This window comes from Triticum aestivum, chromosome 1A, assembly GCF_018294505.1.
Source record: "Triticum aestivum cultivar Chinese Spring chromosome 1A, IWGSC CS RefSeq v2.1, whole genome shotgun sequence".
Classification (NCBI taxonomy): domain Eukaryota; kingdom Viridiplantae; phylum Streptophyta; class Magnoliopsida; order Poales; family Poaceae; genus Triticum; species Triticum aestivum.
Window position 1 is genome coordinate 73,425,420 of NC_057794.1, and position 6,209 is coordinate 73,431,628.

The window sequence follows — 6,209 nt, forward strand, 5'->3', positions numbered from 1 at the left end:
GCCAAATAAAAAATGAGAGAAAAAGAGAGAAGGGACAATGCTACTATCCTTTTTCCACACTTGTGCTTCAAAGTAGCACCATGATCTTCATGATAGAGAGTCTCCTATGTTATCACTTTCATAAAGTAGTGGGAATTTTCATTATAGAACTTGGCTTGTATATTCCAATGATGGGCTTCCTCAAAATGCCCTAGGTCTTCATGAGCAAGCAAGTTGGATGCACACCCACTTAGTTTCTTTTGTTGATCTTTCATATACTTATAGCTCTAGTGCATCCATTGCATGGAAATCCCTACTCACTCACATTGATATCTATTGATGGGCATCTTCATAGCCCGTTGATACGCCTAGTTGATGTGAGACTATCTTCTCCTTTTTGTCTTCTCCACAACCACCATTCTATTCCACATATAGTGTTATATCCATGGCTCACGCTCATATATTGCATGAAGATTGAAAAGGTTTGAGAACATCAAAAGTATGAAACAATTGCTTGGCTTGTCATCAAGGTTGTGCCGGATTTAAATATTTTATGTGGTGAAGATAGAGCATAGCCAGACTATATAATTTTGTAGGGATAACTTTCTTTGGCCATGTTATTTTGAGAAGACATAATTGCTTAGTTAGTATGCTTGAAGTATTATTATTTCTATGTCAATATTAAACTTTTATCTTGAATCTTTCGGATCTGAACATTCATGCCACAATAAAGAAAAATTACATTGAGAAATATGTTAGAAAGCATTCCACGTCAAAAATTCTTCTTTTATCATTTACCTACTCGAGGACGAGCAGGAATTAAGCTTGGGGATGCTTGATACGTCTCCAACGTATCTATAATTTTTGATTGCTCCATGCTATTATATTATCTATTTTGGATGTCAATGGGCTTTATTTTACACTTTTATATCATTTTGGGGACTAACCTACTAACCAGAGACCGAGCCCAAATTGTTCTTTTTGCCTATTTTAGGGTTTCAAAGAAAAGGAATATCAAACGGAGTCGAAACGGAATGAAACCTTCGGGAACGTGATTTTCTCAACAAATGTGATCCATGAGACTTGGAGTGGGCGTCAAGAAACAACGGAGGAAGCCACAAGGCAGGGGGCGCGCCTACCCCCTAGGCGCGCCCTCCACCCTGGTGGACCCTCTGTTGCTCCACCGACGTACTTTTTCCTCCTATATATATCCACGTACCCCCCCAAACATCCAGGAGCACCACGAAAACCTAATTCCACCGCCACAACCTTCTGTACCCGAGAGACCCCATCTTGGGGACTTTTCCGGAGCTCCGCCGGAGGGGGCACTGAGCATGGAGGGCCTCTACATCAACTCCATGGCCTCTCCGGTGATGTGTGAGTAGTTTATTTTAGACCTAAGGGTCCATAGTTATTAGCTAGGTGGCTTATTCTCTCTCTTTGGATCTCAATACAAAGTTCGTATCGATCTTGTTGGAGATCTATTCGATGTAATCTTCTTTTGCGGTGTGTTTGTCGAGATCCAATGAATTTTGGGTTTATGATCCAGATTATATATGAACAATATTTGATTCTCCTCTGAATTATTTTATGTATGATTGGTTTATCTTTGCAAGTCTCTTCGAATTATCAGTTTGGTTTGGCCTACTAGATTGATCTTTCTTGCAATGGGAGAAGTGCTTAGCTTTGGGTTCAATCTTGCGGTGCTCGATCCCACTGACAGAAAGGGAACCGACACGTGTTGTATTGTTGCCATCGAGGATAAAAATATGGGGTTTATATCATATTGCATGAGTTTATCCCTCTACATCATGTCATCTTCCTTAAAGCATTACTCTGTTCTTATTAACTTAATACTCTAGATGCATGCTGGATAGCAGTCGATGTGTGGAGTAATAGTAGTAGATGTAGAATCGTTCCGGTCTACTTGTCTTGGACGTGATGCCTATATACATGATCATACCTAGATATTCGCATAACTATGCTCAATTCTATCAATTGCTCGACAGTAATTCGTTTACCCACCGTAATACTTATGCTCTTGAGAGAAGCCACTAGTGAAACCTATGGCCCCCGGGTCTATCTTCAATCATATTAATCTTCCAATACTTAGTTATGTTTTTTCCTTTTATTTTACTTTGCATCTTTATCATAAAAATACCAAAAAAATTATCTTATCACATCTATCAGATCTCACTCTTGTAAGTGACCATGAAGGGCTTGACAACCCCTTTATCGCATTGGTTGCGAGGTTCTTATTTGTTTGTGTAGGTGCGTGGGACTTGAGCGTGAACTCCTACTGGATTGATACCTTGGTTCTCAAAAACTGAGGGAAATACTTACGCTACTTTGCTGCATCACCCTTTCCTCTTCAAGGGAAAACCAACGCAGTGCTCAAGAGGTAGCACCATATATAAGTCAATGTTGACATCATGGAATGTTTGAAGAAGATTCTAAGGTAATCTATAAATGTTCTTGGTAACATTTTTCATGTATGAAGAAAATATTTGATATACTTATTATTTCATCTATATCTATATATACTATCTTAAAGACTGAGGTTCTGTATTACGTTTGTCCTTCGTTTAACCTTTCTACGTCATCGCGCCTGTTTTTGTTTACCCCTCTCCCATCTTTGAATATTTTCCCTACTAATTTTTCCAAAAAAACACCTCAACTGTCCCAATGTTTTATTAACTTATTACCATCTCTACTATTTATAAAGAATGTGTTTCGTCTTAAGTTTGTCCTTAGTCCAACCTCCTTATGCCTCCTCCTTATTTTGATTTTTTTCTTTTATATTTGGTTTTCCCCACAAATTTTTCTCAAAACCGCCTCAACTAACCCATGTTTTATTGCCTTACTATTTGGTAAGCTAATAAGTGTCTTCGTTGCAATGCAAAAAAAAAATCTAGTATGCTAATAAAAGGGCCCCAGATTTTTGTTTTGCCTCGGGCCCCTGAAATCTCAGGACCGGCCCTATCTATTGGCAAGCTTAATAGTAACATTAATATCTTCTATTTCAGCAGGTGCAATAGCATTCATAATTTCTTGATATAAAGTAAAAGGAATTGCACTCATACTAGCACCCACATCACATAAGCCATGATAACAATGATCTCCTATTTTAACAGAAACAATAGGCATGCCAACAACAGGTCTATGTTTATATTTATCATTGGGTTTGGCAATTCTAGTAGCTTCATCGCAGAAATAAATAACATGCCCATCAATATTATCGACCAAGAGATCCTTAACCATAGCAATACTAGGTTCAACTTTAATTTGTTTAGGGGAGTGTTGGTGTTCTAGTATAATTCTTACGAACCACAGTTGAAACTTTAGCATGATCCTTTATCCTAACAGGAAAAGGTGGTCTATCAATATAAGCAGTAGGAACAACAGGATCAACATTATAAGTAATAGTTTCTTCCTCAACTTTAATAGGTTCTACTACTTTTACTTCAATGGTAGGATGATATTTAAACCATTTCTCCTTAGGAAGATCAACATGAGTAGCAAATGATTCACAAAAAGAAGCTACTATCTCAGAGTCAAGTCCATATTTAGTGCTAAAATCATGAAAAGCATCGGTATCCATAAAAGATTAACACAATCAAACTTAAGGTTTAAACCTGACTCCTTACCTTCGTCTAGTTCCCAATCTTCAGAGTTGCATTTAATTATTTCCAATAAATTCCATTTGAATTCAATAGTCTTCTTCATGAAAGAACTAGTACAAGAAGTATCGAACATGGATCGACCATTACGAGAAAGCCGAGTATAAATTTTTTGAATAATAATTTCTCTTTAGAGCTCATGATTGGGGCATGAATATAACATTGACTTAAGCCTCCCCCAAGCTTGAGCGATATTTTCTCCTTCACGAGGCCAAAAATTATATATGTAATTCTGATCATGATGAACTAGATGTATAGGATAAAACTTCTGATGAAATTCCAATTTCAATCGATTGTAGTTCCAAGTCTCAATATCATCGCATTGCCTATACCATGTCAATGCCTTCTCCTTCAAAGATAAAGGGAAAACCTTCTTCTTGACTTCATCCTTGGGCAAACCTGCAAGCTTAAATAATTCACAAATTTCATCCACATAGATTAGATGCATATCAGGATGTAATGTTCCATCTCATGTATAAGGATTAGCCAGCAGTTTCTCTATCATACCCAAAGGAATTTCGTAATAAATATTTTAGTAGGTGCAGTAGGTTGAGGGGCAAGTCTTTTCTCTTCGGGTCGAGGTGAAGATACCCCGAACAAACCCCTCAAAGGATTATTTTCCATAGTAACAAGTGACAGTAAATTTCAGCACACTATCTAAATGTTTCCTTACCAAAGGCGCTTCACTCCCCGACAACGGCGCCGGAAAAGAGTCTTGATGACCCACAAGTATAGAAGATCTATCGTAGTCCTTTCTATAAGTAAGAGTGTCGAACCCAACGAGGAGCAGAAGAAAATGACAAACGGTTTTCAGCAAGGTATTCTCTGCAAGCACTGAAATTATCGGTAATAGATAGTTGCGTGATAAGAAAATTTGCAACTGGTAACAAGTAACAAAAGTAACTAAGGTGCAGCAAGGTGGCCCAATCCTTTTTGTAGCAAAGGACAAGTCTGTACGAACTCTTATGTAAAGCAAAGCGCTCCCGAGGACACATGGGAATTATTGTCAAGCTAGTTTTCATCATGCTTATATGATTCACGTTTGTTACTTTGATAATTTGATATGTGGGTAGACCGGTTCTTGGGTGTTGTCCTTCCTTGGACAAGCCTCCCACTTATGATTAACCCCTCTCGCAAGCATCCGCAACTACGAAAGAAGAATTAAGATAAATCTAACCATAACATGAAACATATGGATCCAAATCAGTCCCTTACGAAGCAACGCATAAACTAGGGTTTAAGCTTCTGTCGCTTTAGCAACCCATCATCTACTTATTACATCACAATGCCTTCCCTAGGCCCAAATAATGGTGAGGTGTCATATAGTCGACGTTCATATAACACTACTAGAGGAGAGACAACATACATCTCATCAAAATATCAAACGAATACCAAATTCACATGATTACTTATAACAAGACTTCTCCCATGTCCTGAGGAAAAAACATAACTACTCATAAAGCATATTCATGTTCATAATCAAAGGAGTATTAATTATCATTAAGGATCTGAACATATGATCTTCCACCGAATAAACCAACTAGCATCAACTACAAGGAGTAATCAACACTACTAGCAACCCACAGGTATCAATCTGAGGTTTTGAGAAAAAGATCGGATACAAAAGATGAACTAGGGTTTGAGAGGAGATGGTGCCCGTAAACATGTTGATGGAGATTGACCCCCTCTCGATGAGAGGATCGTTGGTGATGACGATGACTTTGATTTCCCCCTCCGGGAGGGAAGTTTCCCTAGCAGAACAGCTTCGCCGGAGCCCTAAATTGGTTCCGCCCAAGTTCCACCTCAAGACAGTGGCGCTTCGTCCCGAAAGCTTCCTCTTGATTTTTTTCAGGTAAAAACCCTTCATATAGCAAAAGATGGGCACCGGGGGCCTGCCAGGTGGCAGCAAGGCAGGGAGCGGGCGCGCCCCCACCCTTATGGCTCGCTGCTGGGTCCCCTCAGGTGCTTTCTAAGCCCAATATTTTTTATATATTCCAAAATAATTCTCCGTAAAGTTTTAGGACTTTTAGAGTTGTGCAGAATAGGTCTCTCAGATTTGCTCATTTTCCAGTCCAGAATTCCAGCTGTCGGCATTCTCCCTCTTCATGTAAACCTTGTAAAATAAGAAAGAAAAGGCATAAGTGTTGTACCATAATGTGTAATAGCAACCCATAATGCAATAAATATCAATATAAAAGCATGATGCAAAATGGACGTATCATTTATCCTCCGTCATAGTTTTCGTTGTGCTTGGCGAAGTCCTACGGAGATTGTTCTTCATCACCACCGTCACCACGCTGTCGTACTGCCGGAACTCAGCTATTACTTCACCCCTCTTGCTGGATTAAGAAGGCGAGGACGTCATCGAGCTGAACGTGTGCTGAACGCGGAGGTGTCGTACATTCGGTACTTGATCGAGACGGATTATAAAGGTGTACGACTACATCAACCGCATTGATAAACACTTTCACTTAGCGATCTACAAAGGTATGTAGATGCTCTCCCTCTCTCGTAGCTATGCATCTCCATGGGTAGATCTTGCGTGGTGTA